The sequence below is a fragment of the Hyperolius riggenbachi genome, chromosome 3 (genome assembly GCF_040937935.1).
Source record: "Hyperolius riggenbachi isolate aHypRig1 chromosome 3, aHypRig1.pri, whole genome shotgun sequence".
Taxonomy (NCBI): domain Eukaryota; kingdom Metazoa; phylum Chordata; class Amphibia; order Anura; family Hyperoliidae; genus Hyperolius; species Hyperolius riggenbachi.
In genome coordinates this window covers 170,300,295-170,323,857 of record NC_090648.1, presented here as the reverse complement: position 1 = coordinate 170,323,857, position 23,563 = coordinate 170,300,295, and the positions used below count along the sequence as shown (strand labels likewise).

At 45.3% G+C, this 23,563-nt stretch overlaps 1 protein-coding gene across 2 annotated transcripts in view; it reads right to left on the bottom strand.

Annotated features, from left to right (window-relative positions):
* SEMA4B (semaphorin 4B) overlaps nucleotides 1–23,563 on the bottom strand; it is a 319,690-nt gene that overhangs the window by 177,326 nt on the left and 118,801 nt on the right. For both annotated transcript variants that reach the window (XM_068275246.1, XM_068275248.1), the window contains exon 2: nucleotides 1,235–1,280. The gene's annotated coding sequence lies outside the window, so the exon portion shown is untranslated. The remainder of the gene's footprint in view (nucleotides 1–1,234; nucleotides 1,281–23,563) is intronic.

The following is a 23,563-nucleotide window of genomic DNA, read 5'->3' as shown; positions in this document are numbered from 1 at the left end:
TAATGAAATAAATAATTGTGTCTATAGGCCTAATTCCAACTAGTTTAATCAAAACAGGCAGGAACAAGGTTTGCTTAAAAAACTCCCAAACTCCTTTCGGTTTCATCATTGCAACTGTGTACAAACATTATCTGTTTCATAACACATTATCTTGCAGAACCAGCTGTATGCGGCAGTCCGTTGTCCGAGTGAAAAGCATGCAGAGCAGAGCAGCATGTAGAAATTAGGCTGTTTCACCATATAAGTTCATCGGCCTCCTCAGAGGTGGAATCTGCCCACCGTCACTTGCAGGAGAAAAAGCAGCAAGGCAATTCACATCACATACACGCTCCTTAGCGTCTTTCTGTGTGCGGGCTTACAGGATGCCGCCCCATCACTCTGCATACCAACCTCATGCATGTTAAGCCAGCTCCTAGCTGCTACTGTTGCTAGGCAACCTTAAGTCCGCTCTCCTCGTACTTACATGGTAAAACTGGAGTAATAATAGGGGTACCACCATCCGTACTAGGACTTTCCTTGGCTGTCTTTGTGTTTATAAACTTAAAACATAGGTGTGGAGCAAGTGTCCGCTATTTGTTGCTGCAGTTTCCATTGTGGATAGACCCAGTGCCCGCTATTTTATCTGGCACCCAAATTTCTCCCGTAGCTGAAATTAGTATGGGCACCCATGGTGGGGCACCCAAGATGTTGCGCCGCCTCTGGCACCCGAGTTTCTTGCTTCCCTTTTGAGTATCTCTTAGTACCAAAGTTACCAATCAAGCCACCTGTTTATTGACTGCCCCCCTCACAGTTAATACAGTATATTTAGCTAATAGGTATAAACGTTAGACACCACACTTCTGGATTAAGTAAGCTTTAAAAAAAGCTTTCATCTGTTCCTTCAATTGTTTTTTGGTGTATATTGACTGCTTTGTTTGCTCTGACTTCAAAGGCTGCTGTATTGTAAGCGCAGCATCAACTGAATCTCCACTGTTGGTTATGCAAGTAAAGTGTCACTATGGGTGGCCACTTCTTTTTGGTTTTTTATTAAGCTGGACGAAATCAGATTTCATAAACCCCCCCCCCCCCAAAAAAAAAAACCATGGTTACTTGCTTGCCAGTTACCAGTTGTCCACAAGAAAAAAAAGTGTTACACTGTACACTGCATTTCATCTCATTTCAGCCACCTTCCCATCAGCATGAAGCAAATGTGTAACACGATGTTTCTACAAGGTGATAAAAATAAATCACATACCGTAATGTAAAGGTCTGGGGCAGTGTAGAAGATTTTTCTTCCAGTCCTAGAAGGAATAAGAACATTTCACATTAATCCACTTAACAGAAAATTACAGATAAACTGCATTGACACAAACTGGATAGAGTTTTGGGAATTAGGCTGTAGCCAGGCTTACTGTTTGGAGACATTTCTTAAAAGTTTATAATCAGATTCAAGATACTGTGTCTGACCTACAAATCTGTCCACAAAACCTGTCCAACCTACATTTCCGATCTTACTCAGAGGTACACACCTAGCCGCTCACTCTGCTCTTCCAATGAACTTCGCCTAACCGCCCCCCCCCCCCCGCATCACCCAGTCCCATGCACGCCTCCAAGACTTCTCAAGAGCTGCTCCAACACTATGGAACTCCCTACCTCCACCTATTAGGGCAGCCTCCTCCTTCAACATCTTCAAGAAAGCCCTCAAAAATCACCTTTTCACTGTGGCCTACTACCACTCACAAGTGCTCTAAACCTACAGCTGAACTCTGGTCCCCTACCATTCGTGTCCTTACCTCTCCCTCTAGATTGTAAGCCTGTGGGCAGGGTCCTCCTCCTTTTGTGTCCTACCTGATCATGCACCTCCATTACTGTGAACCCATGCTATGCATCTGAGTGAACCTAACTTGCCTAATCTCCATGCTCCCATCCAGTGACTGACTAAGCATTACCTGGTACTCATACTGTGCTGTGTGATCTGGTTTTCATGTATTCCTGTATTGTCATATTGCTGTATGTCACCCCTAAATATTGTCTGTAACCTAAATTAATGTTCAGCGCTGCGTAATATGTTGGCGCTTCATAAATTCAATAAATAATAATAATAGCGTCTTCAGTGACTGGAGATTGTGCTGCCTTGCAGCTATAAGTGACAGCAAGCAGCGGCTTTGGTATATTCACTTGGCTAGCTGGAGGAAAGCAGAAATTCATTTTGTTTTAAAATGGACCTAAAGTCATAATGGCTTTCACAGGCACCCCCTTCCTTGTCATGCTTGATTATCTTATGTTTGTAATAGGGTGCCAGAATACTGTTATTGTTTAAAAGGAAATAAATATGGCAGCCTTCACATCCCTCTCACGTCAGGTTCTCTTTAAGCCCCTTGCTCACAAGCAGACTGCGTTGCATTCTGGTAGGTTTCCCGCTGCTTCCCCACCGCAAGGACCATACAAGTCTATTGAGACTTGCACTGTTCGCAAGAAGCGGCGCAGTGTACCGTAAGTATCAAAATTGCAGCAATCCTGACATAAAGTCTGCAGCATGTAAGCCCGATTCACATTAGCGTTGTTTTACGGAACCGAACATACGGATCAGGCCAGCTGGATCCAGTGAAAACGGTCCGTTTTACAGACAGTGTGTTTTCATTGGTTCCTATATGCTGCAAAACCTTCCGGTTCCATTCCACTAAGCGAAATGGTCCGGAAAATTGGGTCCTGCAGCATTTATTTGTCCGTTCAGCGGAGCGGACCACGGATCCGTACGGCCGGTTTCTTTGGCAAACGCTAATGTGAACCGGGCCTAACCCCATGATCCGGGCCTACCACGTGGATTATGCAATAATCCATGTCAATGGGCAACGCAGTAAGTGTGCACAATGAGAGCGTGGTGCGACATGGCACCCATGGGCGGACCTACAGGAATCCTAGTGACATACTCCCTGCTGTGCAGTCAATAGCCAGGGGAAGGCGCTATGCATATGAACTTGTCTCCGCACCATAATCTTAAGGTGGCCACTGATGATCCAATCTCTTTCATCCAATCTTACCAAATCTATGTAGTATAAGGGTAAATTGAGTGAATATGCTGAATGGATACCTCAGGCAGTTGCCTTATATTACATAGAAATGGTAAGATTGGATGAAAAAGATTGGATCATTAGTGGCCACCATTAGGTGTACAACTGGCTTCAAAGCAAATGTGAAGGAAAAAAAAACATTCTTACATCGTTATAGAGAAGCCACTACACAGAGAATTGAATGTGTGCATTAAACACCAAGTGAACACCTGACAAAACTGGCTAAGCAAATTTGGCCTAATTGGCTATTCATGAGGCAATGCTCATGCAAATATGCATTCGCTTTCACATGCCGGCTTATGCAGGGTCAAAAACCAATGCCGCAAAGTGGTTGCCCTGCAGGAATTAGTTCATGCTGCAATAGCACTATCCAGGAGCGCCACAGGCAGGCTTCCCAATGCCCCCATACAACCGGGGGGACCACGGGGTCCCAGGCGCTCTCACTGCCTGGGAACCACAGCAGCAACCCAGAGGGGGAGGCTGGGTGGCGCAGGCGACCCCCCCAAGCGTGGCCAGCGCCGGGGAGAGCCGTCCGCACCCACCTCCCAATATTTAAAAACAGGCACTTACCTTAACGTCCATTGCGTTCTGCTACTGAGCATAGCTTGGGTGGGGGTGAGACATTCATAAATCACTACACAGAGAATGAAATGTGTGCATTAAACACCAAGTGAACACCTGACATAACTGGCTAAGCAAATTTGGGAAGCCTCCCCGTGGCGCTCCTGGATAGTGCTATTGTAGCATGAACTAATTCCCGCAGGGCAACCACTTTGCAAGTTGGCATGCGAAAGCGAATGCATATTTGCATGAGCATTGCCTCATGAATAGCCAATTAGGCCAAATTTGCTTAGCCAGTTATGTCAGGTGTTCACTTGGTGTTTAATGCACACATTTAATTCTCTGTGTAGTGATTTATGAATGTCTCTCTTTTGGAGGCGGGTGGTGGATGGCTCATTCCAGGTGGTGTGAGCCCTGGAGTGGGCTGTCTGCTCCTGTCCTCCCCCCCCCCCCATTGGAGTGCAGTGTGTGAGCCAGCCCTGAGCTCCAAAGCTCGGTGCGACCCATGCTTCATTCCTTTCCTTTTCAAATGTGTTGCACCCAAGCTATGCTCAGCAGCAGAACGCAATGGACGTTAAGGTAAGTACCTATTTTTAAATATTGGGAGGTGGGTGCGGATGGCTCTCCCCGGCGCTGGCCACACTTGGGGGGGTCGCCTGCGCCACCCAGCCTCCCCCTCCGGGTTGCTGCTGTGGTTCCCAGGCAGTGAGAGCGCCTGGGACCCAGCGGTCCCCCAGTTTTATGGGGGCATTGGGAAGCCTCCCCGTGGCGCTCCTGGATAGTGCTGTTGTAGCATGAACTAATTCCTGCAGGCCGACCGCTTTGCGGCATTGATTTTTGACCCTGCATAAGTTGGCATGCGAAAGCGAATGCATATTTGCATGAGCATTGCCTCATGAATAGCCAATTAGGCCAAATTTGCTTAGCCAGTTATGTCAGGTGTTCACTTGGTGTTTAATGCACACATTTAATTCTCTGTGTAGTGATTTATGAATGTCTCTCCTTTGGAGGCGGGTGGTGGATGGCTCATTCCAGGTGGTGTGAGCCCTGGAGTGGGCTGTCTGCGCCTGTCCTCCCCCCCCCCCTTGGAGTGCTGTGTGTGAGCCAGCCCTGAGCTCCAAAACTCGGTGTGACCCATGCTTCATTCCTTTCCTTTTCAAATGTGTTGCACCCAAGCTATGCTCAGCAGCAGAACGCAATGGACGTTAAGGTAAGTGCCTGTTTTTAAATATTGGGAGGTGGGTGCGGATGGCTCTCCCCGGTGCTGGCCACGCTTGGGGGGGGGGGGGTCGCCTGCGCCACCCAGCCTCCCCCTCCGGGATGCTGCTGTGGTTCCCAGGCAGTGAGAGCACCTGGGACCCAGCGGTCCCCCGGTTGTATGGGGGCATTGGGAAGCCTACCTGTGGCGCTCCTGGATAGTGCTGTTGTAGCATGAACTAATTCCCGCAGGGCGACCACTTTGCGACATTGGTTTTTGACCCTGCATAAGTTGGCATGCGAAAGCGAATGCATATTTGCATGAGCATTGCCTCATGAATAGCCAATTAGGCCAAATTTGCTTAGTCAGTTATGTCAGGTGTTCACTTGCACACATTTAATTCTCTGTGTAGTGAGTTATAGAGAAGCCTCTGGACGTTCCAGAAGCATCCCCGATCCTCCACGACCCCTCCGCTGCCAGCCGAGACCCTCTTCCTCTGCGTGGCTCTGCTGTGCCGGCTAGTGACACGTCTGTACAGACTGGGCCCCGAGCTGCCCCTGAGGGATTGAGTCCCTATACCTGTCTAGCAACAGTCCTCATACCTGTGTACAAGTTATTCAGTAGTCTGCAACCAATGCCACTGAATCTCACCATTAATACCTCTGTGTATAGAACTTCCTCTCTGCTCTAAAAGATAAGCAACAGCTTAACCTTTAAAAAAAATCTTTGTTACAGCTGATACAAATCCTGCAATAAATCTGCAGTGTAGCTATTTCCTGTTTTCAATGAAGCAGACCTAGGGTTAACAACTTGTGTTTACAAATCAGCTGCTCTGCCGAGGCAGCCAGCGGACACAGCTGAGAGATCAAATTAAAGTTGTAATTAGTCACAGATGAGGAAAAATTAAACAGGCTTAAAGTGAATGGGAACCGCATTTTTTAAAAAATGAAGCAAATACTTACCTAAGGAGAGGGAAGGCTCTGGGTCGTATAGAGCCGTCTCCTCTCTCGGTGCCCTCTATACTGTGCTGGCTTCCCCCCGTTTCAATCCCCCACCGAAAGGGTATTTGGAAGTCTTCAGGAGCCGTGTCCTCCCAAAGACGTGCGGCTCCATACTGCACAGGCGTGAACGTGCAAGAGAGCGTGCTTGCGCAGGTGCAGTACAGGGCCGCCCTTCTTCCGGAGCACTCGGGCTACCTGAAGACTTCTGAAGCCTCCTTCGACCGGGTAAAGCAGTATTTATACTGCTACCGGGCGAGCCAGCACCAGAACGACAAGACCAGGAGAGGAGCCGGAAGGCTCTATAGGACCCAGAGCCTTCCTCTCCTTGGGTAAGTATCTATCTCATTTTTTTAAATGCGGTTCCCATTCACTTTAACTCTCACACAGGATACATTTCTCTATGTTTTCCTTATGTCCTGTGCATGGGTTCATGTCTACTTTAAGGCTGTTTCAAGGGAACCTAAACTGAGAAGGATATGGATTTTTCCTTTTCAAGTAATACCAGTTGCCTGACTCTCCTGCTGATCCTGTGTCTCTAATACTTTTATCCACAGCCCCTTAACAAGCGTGCAGATCAGGTGCTCTGACTGAAGCCAGACTGGATTAGCTGCATGCTTGTTTCAGGTGTGTGATTCAGCCACTACTGCAGCTAAAGAGATCAGCAGGACTGACGAGCAACTGGTATTGAAGGAAACATCCATATCCCTATCAGTGTAGGTTCCCTTTAAGATGTAAGGGAGTGGTATGACAAGGATTTCTATTAGCTCTTGAGTTGTGTTCTTCTTTTTCTACAGTCTGTAATAATGGAGGGCTGATTGTTTGGGGAGCAGTTTGGTTTGGACAGTTTAGTTCTCCTCTAAGAAGAGCACAATAAAGATTTGTTTCTGCCATATTTGCTCCCCCATGTCATGATTGCTGGAACAGGCGTGATGTGTAACAGCTTTCTCTGAAAAATATAAACACAGCTCTGAGGAATGATACCTTCATTGAGTGATGTTTATTAAGATAACATTTCAGCACAGGGCTTGTTTGTTATCGCTCCACATAGTAGATCTTATGAAAATTCCTAGCTTTATTGCGTAGCTGTGTTATGCGACTGCCAATCTGACAGAAAGCAGGCCTTAAATGAGCCTGGAGGATGCGCTGGAGATTAATTTGCCATTCTCAGGCCTCACAGCTCTGCATACTGCCCAAGTCAAGAAACAAGGCCAATGCCTGGATCTGTCAACATAAACAGGTGTGTTGTGCCGAGATGTTAAAGAAGAGGACACTGCAGCAGCAAGACACATTCCCAAACAGTAACCTCCCTGGACCTCATTTATCAGTTTTACTTTCAGCTGAGCACTGCTGGGACCTGAGGAGGAAGGTAAATCTCTTGAAAACAACTCACTGCATAATATTCCATTGCTAGCCATTTATATTTGGACTCATGCAGCTGAAAAGGATGTGTACTTATAAATATATTAACTCTGTTCCACATTGCTCCCTGATGAGTAATTCAATTAAAATGCATTATGGACTTTGCTCCCCTGAGGCGATATGACAACCCCCTGATGAGCACATATTGATTTGCTGCAGCTGCGTTTGGCCTGAGCACGGAATTGCATCACAATGATAGCCAGTATCATGTACTTTGGGTTTCCAACACAGTTTTTGGTGGAGTTATTAACACTTCTCACCACTTTGCAAAACATTCCTTCCTTCATAACAACTAAGCCTAATAACACGTTGCTGATGCCTAACCCTAACCTTCCCCAATGTTAACCCTTTCTCCACCCATATTAACCTCCTCCAAAGTTTCAATTCTTCCTGATGCTCAACTTTAACTTCCACTGACCTTGAACTCCTCCTGATACCTAACCCCAACCTCTTACCCAACATTAACCTGTACCTGATGTCTACCCTTCTACCTGCAAGATATAAAGCTAAACTTCTCTTTTATCTATTTGCACCATCCATTCTAAACGACACTTAACCCTAACGTAAACCTAATCAATCCTCCTTTTGTAGGTTTCACCATCAGCACAAAATCCAAATATCAGAGGCCAAAATCTTCACAGCTAAAACCTCAGCTATATAATATCCTCACATAGCCACTTGTAGTCGATTAAACTACAACAGTATGTATAAAGGTGGCCACTAATGATCCAATCTTTTTTAACCAATTTTACCAAATCTATGTAGTATAAGGGTAAATTGAGTGAATATATTGAATGGATAATAAAGGGAGTGCCCTTATATTACATATAAATGGTAAGATTGGATGAAAAGGATTGGATCATTAGTGGCCACCTTAAGGAGGAACTCTACAGACTGAAATTTTTGTTCTTGTTTATTGGCAATGTCTGCACAGTGTGCACACTACTATTCTGCCCAAAACATGTAGCATGCATGTAGTGTGCAGTGATTGCCAATAAATGAGAACGAAAGTTCCAGCTAGTGGAGTGCTTCCTTCTACATACAATTGGTGTCATGTTGTGGAGCAAGGGTGGTGAAGCTGTCGGAAGGAGTGCACCATCACTGCTGCTGTCTAAGGAAGGATAGAGCAGAAACAGGAGATCACAACCCATTCTCTAGATTGTGTAATTGGTTAAACCCCTTGTGCACCAGGATCAACTATGTATTATAGCTAATAAGAATTGGCACACAACCCAACCACGTCAGCCTGCATTACAAACATTTGTCCAAAACAGCCTGTATATTGTGTATACACTGTACATCAGCTCTAATTTTGCAGGCTTCACACTGCAATGCTGTCACTGCTGCTATCTGTGTGTGGAAACTTTACTTGCATATCTGTGATCTATGATCATTGTTCCCTGCATATTACTTCCGGTTTCTCTATGTGCCCAGGAACCAGGAGGGACATTCATTGGAATAGAAAACATGGCACAGAGCAATGATCAAACCAGATATACAAGTTGTGTGAGCAGAGCAGGGACAAGGTCCTCCAGCACCCAAGGCTGAAAAGTGCGCCCCTCCATCCCTCCCACCCCGCCGTCACACACTGATTGCTATTAGACTAAGAAGCGCCACAGGGCTCACAACCTCCCCAACACCTTAATATCTAGTTATCTGGCTTGCAGTCACTGCTATGTATCCCCTTTTCTTATTTCTTTCTGCTTCATACACAATTAGGAATGACAACTGAATGAATTGTGCGCCCCCTCCTACACTGCGCCCTGAGGCTGGAGCCTCTCCAGCCTATGCCTCGGCCCGGCCCTGTGTGTGAGTAAAGGGATGCAGATATTAGAGCTGGTGTGCCATGTGCATTGTATTATTCAAGGTGCTCTGGAGGGGAAGTACTGGTATTTGTAAGCAATAGGCAGCTGGGGGGTTCTAAAATCTCCATGCACGTTTAGTAATAATGCATTATTAATAAGGAACTAATGAGGGGCTGATTTAATACAGCTATAACTGCACTTATCCTTGTATATTTTTTTATGACAGGTAATGGTCTAAACTCACTGCTCACTTTGTAATATTTTTTATTTATTTTACATAGAGAACTCCCAGAAACTCACCATATACCAATCACTGCAGACAGAGTATACAATAGCCACGTATATGGAGAGGCTACACTGCCTCAAAGACAAACAGACCCTGAGCCTGTACAGTCTGAGTGCCCACAGCCTGGAGATGGAGTCAGGGTGGCACAGACAGACATGGAAGACCCGGGAGCAAAGACTGTGCAGGCAGTGTGAGCAGGGGGCTCGGGAGGTTGAGGCCTACTTCCTGCTACCCTGCAGCAAATACGCACCTGTGAAGACCACCCACTTCCAGAGACTCTCCTCTCACATCCCGAATTTCACCTCCATAGGTGAGAGGAGGAAACTCTATATCCTACTGGAGGAAGAGGAAACAACGGTCCAAACAGCTTCCCGATATGTTGCTGCCTGCCACCAACTGAGAGGAACATGATACACCATGGACTGTAAACCACATTATAGTGCCCTTTATACCCTCAACCCCCTTATGGACTATATACTTTGAACCCTTATACTGCCACCTATACCTTTACCACCCATTTGGACTGCATACCCCCTACACGGTGCCCTATTCCTTTCCCACGCCTATAATCTCACAACCACCCCCTCCCATGCTAATGCGTATGTTTTGCTTCGGCAAAACAAAATGTATTTGGTCTTGCCAATAATGCTTTTGGATTTGGAGAGAGAGAGAGAGAGAGAGAGAGAGAGAGAGAGAGAGAGAGAGAGAGAGAGAGAGAGAGAGAGAGAGAGAGAGAGAGAGAGAGAGAGAGAGAGAGAGAGAGATATTCTATTCTATGGGGTAGTCTGTGATTGTAACTACAAGTAATGCGATGTGTAGGTTACAGCAATGCCATTTCCAAGTGCTTGCTGGGAAGTTAGGTAAAAATTATTGGGTTTCATCCACATTTTGCAAGAAACAGTTATAGAAATACTATTTACTGAATTTAAAAGGCAAAGGGAATTTAAAACTGTAATCCCAAATAGTATGAACACATGGAAAACACCTATTTTTATATTTTTGGGGGTAATTAGTTGGAGTTTCAGATACAAAAATGAAGCAAATATAGATTCAGGTGAACATGGAATGCATGGAATCATGATGGAACTCGCTGTACTATGGTGAGCCGTGGTACCTTTCATACAAATAGTCTGGTACAATTGCTTTGCCGTTAGCTATGAAGTGTAATGAAGAGAGCTGCCCTTGCCCCTTGCCACATTTCATTCCAGTACATTGGCTCTTTAAATTGGGCTAATTTACAAATGGCTGAAGAGTATATGTCTGACAGAAAATGAAACACTTTTCTTTTGTGACAACAACCCCTGAAGAAAGCAATTACTTCCATCATATAAAGAAACACAGGCAGCGACTACCCATTTGCTGTGTAATTGAAAATTGGATTTCTGAGCAGCACATATAGGATGCATTTTAAACATGAAGTGCAGAAAACATGCAATAAAATAACAAATTAAAAACAAGCTCTTCAAAAGAAACATCTGCAAGCCATGTTAACAAAAAAACAAGGTTCATTGTGTGCGAGTTCACCATGTGGCATCGATTGCTACGTTTCCCCCATCATTGCTGCACACTGTGCTAAAGGAAACCTGCTGTATTTTCATGGCTGCCAAGGAACAATCTTGGCTTTGGTACCCATACCTCCTGTCTGCTAAGCTTAACCATAAGTAGCAGCATCCAGTGCTCTGTAACTAGCCACTCCTCTGAGCTGTGTGCATGCTTTATTTCACAACCAAGAGCCCCATATAACACTCCGGGTCTACTAAGAACATTTTCTGTCCCGTGTAAATAGACATCCTTCCATATACAGTATATTGTTTTCTTGCTGTGTAGTGGCTGAAGCTGGGCTTAGTGTTTCAGCTGGATAATGTACTGGTTAAACTGGACCTGAACTCTTGCACAGGACAGAAGGAAAAAATAGAGAAATGCACCCTGTATGTATTTAGAGAGTTTAGCCTGCCTAATTCCCCCTCATTTGTGTCTAATCACAAGTTGTAATTTGATCTCTCCCATGTCACCTGACTGCCACAGCAGATAAGGCAGATGAGCTCATTTCGTTAACAATATGTCTGCTTCCATGAAAGCAGGAAGTAGAAACTGTGCAGATTTATTGCAGGATTTGTATCAGCTGTAACAAAGAAATGTTTTTTTTCTTTAAAGGTTATTATGCTGTTGTGTATCTTTTAGAGCAGAGAGGAAGTCCTGAGTCCAGGTCTGCTTTAGAGTGATGCCTTTGTTGTAGGGTTTGAGCCTTTGACCAGGGTTTGAATCTCAGCTCAAGCCAGTATGTAAAATAATAAGAAGTCTTTGGGCAAGTCTTTGGACAATTGCTGTGTAGTTATATTTACGCTGTGTGAAACTCATTAAAAAGTGATTGATATACACAGGGAGTGCCTTTGTTCCATCAGTTTTTTTTCCCTATTACTTATTGATGTCTTGAGTGAATTCCCTCCAAGCCAGCATTGTAGGTTTCATTTCACACCATCTGTATTAAAATACTCTATAGATTCTTGTTCCAATGGCAGCTTTAATTAAAAGAAAAACAAAACTGTTTCCAGACTGCAAATGGAAGAATTATTCTAACAGAACAAGGTACTGTACACAATTCTCTTAGTATCATTTCATTAGAAAAGCTCCTATATACTGTAGATGATGTCATTAGGCCATTGAACTCTAGGGCTGAGCCGCAGCCACTGTGACCTCATATGAAGCATGCATGCGTATAGCCAATGGTAAACGTGGCAGGGTTTACTGCTCTGCAGGTGGAAGTTTGTCATACTCGGGTCAATGTCTGTGTGTTCACTGCAGTATCTTCTGATAATCTCAAGCTTTACGATCAGGAACCAAGTAAACCATATCTTCTCTGATTCATTATGCAAACAGAATAATGCTTTTAATGATGACGTTACGGGTGGATGGAGAGCAGAAATGGCATTTAACTTTAGCCAGGATATCTACCTCTTGGCTGGATGAGAATTCCCAGTGTTAAGAGAATAATGTTGCATGAACATCTTCTAAACACATAACTAGGTAGTTTAGAGATCAATAGTTTTTCATTGTGTTACTGCCATATTCCATTGTTCTCTTTAGTATGGATTGAGTGGATTATGGCAGAGTGGGTTGTCTGGAATCTCCTGCATCTGCCAGCAACTTTTACTTGTACTTATAATGGATGCTGGTGCATGTTGCTGCCATGGTAAAGCATTACTCCCTGGTCCAAATTAAATTCACTTTTTCTCCTGAGTTTTCTCCTAGGTGATATTTTCACACCTTGTCATAAAATGCCTTTTAAACCCCCAGCAAGCAAGAAAATACTCAAAATAATTTTGATAGTACTTTTTTTCAACTTTTAGGTACTTGTTTAATTGTAAAAAGCTTAAAAGATATATTAAATAGAATATGAAGATTATCTTTTTAGGGTATAAAAGATCGGAATGGCCCCAAATACGTGAGATGCTGGGACTACATAATGATGGGAAATTTATGGATATGCAGGTGGGGGAGAAAGCTGAGCTCCCCTTTAAGATCGCTTGAGCCAATACAATTCCATGCTTATGTTTCCTCTAACATTCCTTTGAATGAAATCTCTATGGAACAAAGTTTGAGAAGTTGTGTGTGGATATCTCTCCTCTGGTGCATATTGTTTCCCAGATCTATTAAATATTATTGAGGTTTTTTTCTTAGTACCTTCCAGAGGGTTTGAGAACGGTGGGAACATGATTTGCAGACTTTTTCTGTGGATGAATGGAAGAAGCTCTAATTTTGACCCATAAGATATTCGTTCCTAATGAAATACAGGAACGTAACTACAGAATCATGACCCACTGATTTCGAACCCCTTATATAATGAATAAATGGAACCCCTCGAACCCCAACTCTTGCTGGAAAAGTGGGCTCCAGACTGGAGATTACCTACATATGTGGTGGGATTGCATTAAAGTCAAACCAGTCTGGGACCTTTTTTTCCCCTTATGTTTGCTTTGGCTATGCTTTAACTGCTTCGGTACCACCGTGTAACAATTGTGGAATTATCTCCGAGGTCAGCGCTGACACTGCGGAAACCCTCTACAAGCGCTTGGAAAAGAGAGCCCAGCTTTGGTGCAAATGCACCTGTAGAGAGGAATTCCTACCAGCAGATGGAGCTGTGGAGTACAGAGGACCTCGGTCTCTGTACAACCACAGATGCCAGAGGGAGATTGTACGAAGTGAAGCAATACAGGGCAAGATAGCCTCTCGAGAGAGAGTGAGCACAGAGACAGAATGTATGTATGTCCACCAATCTAGTCGCCACCCGGCGACGGTGGACACACAACAGCGAAAACCAAGTGAGAAAGCAATCGCAAGAATGGCGATTGCTAATAGAGACACAAGACTGAGTAAAGACAGATCATAGGATGAATAAAGACAGAACCAATCAACAAACTGCAATCCAACAGGAAGGAACAGACAGGACTAGCTAAACGCGGTCACCACACGTTAAGCGCAATAGCGACAAAGCGTGTTCAAGGCACGGTCACTGCACGTTAAGCGCAACAGCGACAAAACATACCAACCCTGACTAACACATGAAACACGGAGAATGAAAACAAACAGAGAACACGAACGCTTGCTAATCGGTTGCCTCACCCAGACAACAGCAAGCGTTCGTTCCAGACAAGACAGACAGAAGGAGTAACCAGTAGCAACCACTGCTTTAGCTTACACTCCAAGACAGAGTACAGAAGGATCCACCACCTCTACCGCTAGGGCAAATGCGATCCAAACAGACAGAGCAATTCACTGTCAGCCGCCGTTGGAGAAAGTGCAATCGCAACAGACAAGACAAGACAGAACTAGGCCATACAGATAATACACAAACTGCAGCACGGTGGCGTAGTGGTTAGCTCTCTTGCCTTGCAGCGCTGGGTCCCTGGTTCGAATCCCAGCCAGGGCACTATCTGCAAAGAGTTTGTATGTTCTCTCTGTGTCTGTGTGGGTTTCCTCCGGGCACTCCGGTTTCCTCCCACATTCCAAAAACATACGGATAAGTTAATTGGCTCCCTCTAAAATTGGCCCTAGACTACAGTACGTACACTACATAATATAGACATATGGCAATGGTAGGGATTAGATTGTGCGCTCCTTTGAGGGACAGTTAGTGACAAGATATATATATATACACTGTACAGCGCTGCGTAATATGTCGGCACTATATAAATACTAAATAATAATAATAATAATAACTGACTGCACTAGAAGGAATGCTAGTGCACTCCCAAGGATAACTACTCTAAGACAATATTTAGTAAACAATTAGCAGAGGGTCTGAAACTCAAGGTAAGTCCAGCAGAACCAAACCTTTATGACCAGCATGGAATTCTGGGAGGAAATGGTATTTATACTGCAAGCCTTCAAGAGAGGCAGAGCTATCAATAGCCAGATAAGTGAATGCAAACCCCTCACCAGAACAGCAAGTCTGAAACCTGCAGAGTGAAGACAGGTCTCCTTTCCAGGGACCTGCAGCATACAGACCTGAAAAATGGTCAAAAAGCTGCCTGCCTGTGCAGACAGCAGAGCAGATCATTACACACTGATAGTTAAAACTATGTTGCACTTGTGGCTGCCTAAGACTGATGCAGTGTAGTTTTAATGCCGGCAGCTCCCATACATGCGTCCCCCGCCCCCCGTATAAAGACAGCAGAGTTCCCTGCATGGGTCAGGAGATGTTTTCATTGGCTCCTGACCGCCTGATCACTGTGAGCCAATCACAGTGATCAGGAATTGCAAAAGTAAAAAAAGGCTCTGGTTCGTAAAGGGACCGCCTGTAGAAGGGAGACTGTAACCTTGTACCAGAAAGGCTTTGATTAATACAATTTAATAGGCAAGGCTAGAATTTGCTGAAAAAGACCTTTGCCAGTTCAAGCTGAGTAATAACTTAGGAAAGCAAATTTGGGTGGGACAGACATACAAGAGTGCTTAGACTGACAGCTAATTTGTAAACCTATTGCTGGTGTTCTTGTCACCTGAAAATGACAGAGCGTCAGCTTTATTGATTGGTTTTGAGCCGTCACCTCTAATTGCTGGCTAAGCACAGCCTATTATACTGCAGGTTAGGCTTGTTAGGGGCGACTGAGATCACTCCTCCCAGTCAGTAGAGATGTGTGTGGGGGTTTAGCCGCCTCCGTATTCACTGTGTAATAGTGCTCTGGGGCTGAGAGACAGCCCTGGCATGCATTACAGCCCACACTAGTCTATCAGAGTGAGGTTGTGTAAGTTCATGAGGAAACAAATAATTATACAGTTTTAATTATTGCTGACTCAGTAAACTAAAGAACCCAAACAATTTGTTTCTTGAATGCGGTGAACTTTGCAATTATTTTGAAAAAGGATTTAAAGGAATCAGCAGCTTAAGTGAACTCGCAACAGTAAACAAATATGCTTTGACATAAGCCAGCCTTTTTCACAAACTGTTATTATTAATGATTTATTTACCATCCCCGTCTCCTGGGGTGAAGTACAGTGATACAAAATAAAATTGCCTTTCACTGGCCAGTATACTGTGGTGATCCAACTACTGAGGTGTTCACACTACATGCTGTGCCCCCTGAACTCCAAATACAATAGAAGTCATTGAGATGCTAATACATCCAGTTTGCATGTAGATTGTATGCTGCTTGGAATTGGGCCAACTAGATTCACTTCCTGCTGAAACTGACTGCTGGCCCCTTTCTAATGCAGCTGAGAATACACCATGAGTTTTTTTGGCAGATAGATGGCTAGATAGATCATTTCCAACAGGTCCAATCTGATTTTGATTGTTTTTGTAATCGATTTTCTCATAGAAGTGAATGGAAATCAATCAGGAAAACAATAGGAGAATCGATCGGCCAGTAAGTCTGCCGAAAAAACTGCCAGCATTAGCTGTATACAATTTTCATGAAATTACCTGCAGCTCATTGACCATGTCACAAAGCACAAGCTCCTCCCTAATTTTGGTGGCCCGTAGATGGTGAGATTTTTGCTGAAAATTATGTTTATTAATTAAACAGTACATTAAAAAAGTACAGTACAGTACAGTTGCCTCTTATTAAAATTCTACCTAAAAAAAAATCACTTTTCATGTACTGTATACTGTATTTTCACATCACATACCATACTATTTTCATCTTTTTTTAATATACACAAACACACGCTTTCATAAGTCCATTTTTTTGGGTTGTTTATAACAACAATATAGGTAGTCCCTGACCTAAAAACACCCGACTTATGAACGACCTGCCATTATGAACTGGTGTGAAATTTGATACTGTGAGAACAAGTCAAAAACATTTTTTTTTTCAAAAACACCTGGTCATTTTTGAGAAAATAGTTTTTAAAAAAGTTTTTAAACTAGTAAAGTGACATTTTTCTGTGGTACACTGAGGGCACAGGAGGTCAGTGGTGACACAAAGGGGGACACTGAAGGCACAGGGGAACAGAGGTGACACAGAGCGGGACACTGAAAGGATACCACAACTGACATGTGGCATAATGAGATAGACATGGGTATGTACAGTGCCTAGCACACAAATAACTATGCTGTGTTCCTTTTTTTCTTTCTCTGCCTAAAAGAGGTAAATATCAGGTATGTAAGTGGCTGACTCAGTCCTGACTCAGACAGGAAGTGACTACAGTGTGACCCTCACTGATAAGAAATTCCCCCTTTTTTATCTCTTTCTTGCTCTCAGAAGCCATTTTTTGCTAGGAAAGTGTTTTATAGTTGGAATTTCTTATCAGTGAAGGTCACACTGTAGTCACTTCCTGTCTGAGTCAGGACTGAGTCAGCCACTTACATACCTGATATTTACCTCTTTCAGGCAGAGAAAGAAAAAAAGGAACACAGCATAGTTATTTGTGTGCTAGGCACTATACATACCCATGTCTATCTCATCATGTCACATGTCAGTTGTGGTATCCTTGAAGGCACAGAGGAACAGAGGTGACACAAAGGGGGATACTGAAGCCACGGGGAACAAAGGTGACACAAAGGGGGACACTGAAGGCACGGGGAATAGAGGTGACACAAAGGGGGACACTGAAGGCACGGGGGAACAGAGGTGACACAGAGGGGGACACTGAAGGCACGGGTGAACAGAGGTGACACATAGGGGGACACTGAAGGCCCGGGGAACAGAGGTGACACAAAGGGGGACACTGAAGGCACGGGGGAACAGAGGTGACAGAGAGGGGGACACTGAAGGCACGGGGAACAGAGGTGACACAGAGGGGGACACTGAAGGCACAGGGAACAGAGGTGACACAGAGGGGGACACTGAAGGCACGGGGGAACAGAGGTGACACAAAGGAGGACACTGAAGGCACGGGGGAACAGAGGTGACACAGAGGGGGACACTGAAGGCACAGGAGAACAGAGGTGACACAAAGGGGGACACTGAAGGCACGGGGAAACACAGAGGGGGACACTGAAGGCACGGGGGAACAGAGGTGACACAGAGGGGGACACTGAAGGCACAGGAGAACAGAGGTGACACAAAGGGGGACACTGAAGGCATGGGGAAACAGAGATAACACAGAGGGGGACACTGAAGGCACGGGGGAACAGAGATGACACAGAGGGGGACACTGAAGGCACGGGGGAACAGAAGTGACACAGAGGGGGACACTGAAGGCACGGGGGAACAGAGGTGACACAAAGGGGGACACTGAAGGCACGGGGAACAGAGGTGACACAGAGGGGGACACTGAAGGCACGGGGGAACAGAGGTGACACAGAGGGGGACACTGAAGGCAGAGGGGAACAGAGGTGACACAGAGGGGGACACTGAAGTCAGAGGGGAACAGAAGTGACACAGAGGGGGACACTGAAGGCAGAGGGGAACAGAAGTGACACAGAGGGGGACACTGAAGGCAGAGGGGAACAGAGGGGACACAGAGGGGGACACTGAAGGCACGGGGGAACAGAGGTGACACAAAGGGGGACACTGAAGGCACAGGGGAACAGAGGTAACACAAAGGGGGACACTGAAGGCACAGGGGAACAGAAGTGACCCAAAGGGGGACACTGAAGGCACGGGGAACAGAGGTGACACAAAGGAGGACACTGAAGGCACGGGGGAACAGAGGTGACACAGAGGGGGACACTGAAGGCACAGGAGAACAGAGGTGACACAAAGGGGGACACTGAAGGCACGGGGAAACACAGATAACACAGAGGGGGACACTGAAGGCATGGGGGAACAGAGGTGACACAGAGGGGGACACTGAAGGCGTGGGGGAACAGAAGTGACACAGAGGGGGACACTGAAGGCACGGGGGAACAGAGGTGACACAAAGGGGGACACTGAAGGCACGGGGGAAGAGAGGTGACACAGAGGGGGACACTGAAGGCACGGGGGAACAGAGGTGACACAGAGGGGGACACTGAAGGCAGAGGGGAACAGAGGTGACACAGAGGGGGACACTGAAGGCACGGGGGAACAGAGGTGACACAGAGGGGGACACTGAAGGCAGAGGGGAACATAAGTGACACAGAGGGGGACACTGAAGGCACGGGGGAACAGAAGTGACACAGAGGGGGGCACAGAGGAGGTACAGGGGACAGAGATGGCACAGTGTTTCAATTTATGGACAGATTTATGTTAGGTACACACCATACAATTTTCTGGCAGATTTACCTGCCAGATAGATTATTTCCAACATGTCCGATCTGAATTTTGATTGATTTTTTAAATTTCTTTTAATCTTTTTTCTGATCGATTTTTGTTCAGTTCTATGAAAATCGATTGAAAAAACGATCCAAAAACAAATCGGAAAATTGAAAAATTGATCGAAATTCAGATCTGACATTTTGGAAATAATCGATCTGGCAGGTAAATCTGCCAGAAAATTGTATGGTGTGTACCTAGCAGTAGGTTAAAGGGACACTGTAGGGGGGGTCGGGGGAAAATTAGTTGAACTTACCCGGGGCTTCTAACGATCCCCCGCAGACATCCTGTGCCCGTGCAGCCACTCACCGATGCTCCGGCCCGGCCTCTGGTTCACTTCTGGAATTTCAGACTTTCAAGTCTGAAAACCACTGCGCCTGCGTTGCCATGTCCTCGATCCCGCTGATGTCACCAGGAGCATACTGTGCAGGCCCAGTATGGTCTGTGCCTGCGCCGTGCGCTCCTGGTGACATCAGCGGGATCGAGGACATGGCAACGCAGGCGCAGTGGTTTTCAGACTTTAAAGTCTGAAATTCCAGAAGTGAACCAGAGGCGGGGCCGGAGCATCGGTGAGTGGCTGCACGGGCACAGGATGTCTGCGGGGGATCGTTAGAAGCCCCGGGTAAGTTCAACTCATTTTCCCCCGACCCCCCTACAGTGTCCCGTTAAGAACAAACCTACAGTTCCTATCTCTATTGTTAACTGGGGACTACCTGTGAATAAAGTTGGTATGTACTGAATAGTTACATTTGTACAAGCTGACTACAATTTGCCAATCTACGAAACGCCATACAATTCTTGGTAAAGTTGGTTTTATTTTTTTTCTCTGTACGGACTGGCATAGTCTGCTTGCCCTCATGCACATGACTTCTTGTCTGTGACCCTTGTACACAGATCAGCTAATGCATCATTGCTTCCATCTGTATAATGGTTTTTTTTTTTTGCGTCAGCTGACATATGTTAATGACTGACTGATCATCTCTCCACATCTGGTCATTTCCTGCCTTTCTGTCATATGATTGTGAATTACATTTAACTCTCTCCAAAGAGGTTTGCTAGTAAAGCCCTAGGCTAGGCTGAGTCACTGTCCACGTCACAGTTTCTTCCCTGTACTATAATACACCTACTAAGCAAATCAGGTGTGTACAGGCGGGCCGAGCCTAGTGACTAAGCGCTCATCATGAATACTTCTTACTTTCCAGTAAAGTTGCAACATGCAGTACTCCACCATGCTGATTACTATTGCTCAGGAGTGCTTCACTTCTTATCATTCTGTCAAAAAAAGACTAGTAACAATGATTGCTGGTGGGGTGTGATGTGTATGAAAGGGATTTTCCCACTATCAGGCATCCTGCTCTCACTCTTATTAAGTGCTTTATGCCAACTTCCTGCCTTTCCTGCTGGTCTCTTCAGCTTCTCTTCACTGTTCTTGTCTTTAGAGTTTAGAAAACAGTGACAGGTGCTAAAGTGCTTCCTGCAAATCAAGTATGGTAATTATCATCATGCTTATCGTGTAAAGGCCATCTGAATCTGAAAGAGCTGGGCTGTCCATCCATATACATTACCGGCAAATCATTTCTACAATGAGGAATCTGCAGTTATTTATTTCTTCATGACAAAGTGATTCAGCAAATAATTTAGCAAAAGTGATGACGTGGTTAAAATGTATTAAATGTGGTTCTTTATGATGGTATATTTCTGTGAGATCACACAGTGCATTGCAGCTTGCCGTGTGTGGGGCTGTATAGTCAGTCAGACAGCCCATGCTAATCTCTGGCCACCACTGGAAGCACCCACAAAGGGCAGGTGAGCACCAGAAATGGAGTAATATAAGAAAATGTCTAACGAATTGCAATTGACTTAGTTCAATCAGGCATCTCTAAAGCTCCATCTACACCATATGATTCTTTGTCCGATTTGATTCAATTCAATTCGATTCACTGACTCGATTAAATTCAATCCAACTTGTCCAATTCATGATTCGATTCAATTTCCAATTCAAAACAATGGCTAATTGAATCGAATTGAATCGAATCATGAATCAGACATGTCAGATTGAATTGAATCAAATCAATGAATCGAATCTGATTGAATCGAATCGGACAAAGAATCGTATGGTGTAGATGGGACTTAAGATGTAATGGAAAAATAAGGACTATTTTTAACTTAAAGGACCATAATGTGGACTATTTGTAACTTACAGGACCATAATGAGGACTATTTGTAACTTACAGGACTATATTTTATTTATTTAATTTATTTATTTATTGTATTTATAAAGCGTCAACATATTACGCAGCACTGGACATTAGTTTAGGTTACAGACAATATTTAGGGGTGACATACAGCAATATGACAATACAGGAATACAAGAAAACCAGATCACACAGCACAGTATGAGTACCAGGTAATGCTTAGTCAGTCACTGGATGGAGCATGGAGATTAGGAAAGTTAGGTTCACTCAGATGCATAGCATGGGTTCACAGTAATGGAGGTGCATGATCAGGTAGGACCCAAAGGCTTACAATCTAGAAGTAGAGGTAGGGACACGAAAGGTAGGGGACCAGAGTTCAGCTGTGGGTTTAGAGCACTTGTGAGTGGTAGTAGGCCAGCGTGAAAAGGTGCGTTTTAAGGGCCTTCTTGAAGATGTTGATGGAGGGGGCTGCCCTAATGGGTGGAGGTAGGGAGTTCCATAGTGTTGGAGCAGCTCTTGAGAAGTCCTGGAGGCATGCATGGGACTGGGGGGGGGGGGGGGGTGATGCGGGGGGCGGTCAGGCGAAGTTCATTCGAGGAGCGGAGTGAGCAGCTAGATGTGTACCTCTTAGTAAGATTGGAAATGTAGGTTGGACAGGTTTTGTGGACAGATTTGTAGGTCAGACATAATATCTTGAATCTGATTCTGGACTGGATAGGAAGCCAGTGGAGGGATTCAAGGAGGGGATCCGCCATGGTGGAGCGATGGGAGCAGTGGACAATTCTGGCTGCCGCATTTATGATGGACTGCAGTGGGGCTATTCGGGTCATTGGGAGACCAGACAGAAGGGCATTGCAGTAGTCAAGGTGGGAAATTATGAGGGCATGGATGAGGAGTTTGGTGGTGGCAGAGGTCAGGAAAGGGCGGATCTTGCAGATGTTACGAAGGTGGAAGTTTCAGGACTTTGTGAGGTTTTGGATGTGGGGAGTGAAGGAGAGTGGGCTTGAAAGGTAGGGTGAATGGTAGTGTGGTTAACAGTGACATGCACATCTGGGAGGTTCAGGGATGGCCGGGGTGTGAAAATTATAAATTCCGTTTAGTTTCAGGAACCTAGCGGACATCCAGGAGGAGATGGCTGATAGGCAGGAGGAGACCTTGTCCATGGTAGTGGGGGATATGTCAGGGGTGTGGAGGTAGATCTGGGTGTCTTCAGCATACAGATGATAGTTAAAACCCATGGAGGAGATAATCTCGCCAATGGAGGATGTGCATAGGGAGAAAAGTAGGGGGCCAAGGACCGAGCCTTGGGAGACTTCCACCGAGAGGCGGGGTCGTAAATGCCCATGGACTGGAGGGACTGGAGGAGTAGGGGATGATATATATATATATTATATATATATTATATATATTTACATTTTATGGATTCTGAATTAAATTACATAATGCATTGCTGGCAAGAACGTAGTTCGGGGTAAGCCGCGGAGGAGGTTTTCTCAGGGCCTGCTGGGCCGATTTGCATAATTTTTTTTTGCTGCACGCAGCTAGCACTTGGCCGCCCCGCGCCGATTCGCCGCTATCCGCCGCGCCATAGAGTGTCCCCCCCTAGACCCCGTGCACTGCCTGGCCTATCAGCGCCAGGCAGTGCTGAGGGGTGGATCGGGACTCCCTTAGACGTCACAACGTCCATGACGTCGGTGACGTCATCCCGCCCCGTCGCCATGGCGACGGGGGAAGCCCTCCAGGAAATCCCATTCTTTGAACGGGATTTCCTGATCGCTGATTGCCGGAGGCGATCGAAGAGGGTAGGGGGATGCCGCTGCACAGCGGCTAGCATGTAGCGAGCCCTAGGCTCGCTACATGATTTACAAAAAAAATAATAAAAAAAAACGGATGTGCTGCCAGCGCAGCCAGCGGTTTTTAATAGACCGCCAGGAGGGTTAAAACTGCAATTCCTCTATTAGGGCTACAACTATAAGAATCTTGTGGGAAGACAAAAAGGAAACATCAAGAGGTGTTGATAGTGTAGTGTGTTAGAATTATATAAATACTTTCTATTATATAATATTCACAAACAAGGGTTAAGGTTAAGGCAACCACTGATTAGAAAGGTGGGGAACCTTAACCTGACCCCATTCAAATCAAGTCATTCTTTGTAGATTGGAGGAAAAAGGGGGATAACACTCCTCCATCAAGGGTGGACGAAACTTGCACATAATAATAAAACAGAGGAGCCAAAACAGGATATACACACTAAAAACCCCTTTATTATATACTCCACATTGCAACACTTTTCGCAGGTATGACCCACTTCATCAAGCAGAATAAAGAGTAACTGAAACAAGCTCAGATAGGACGGAGGCGCTTGGTCCTC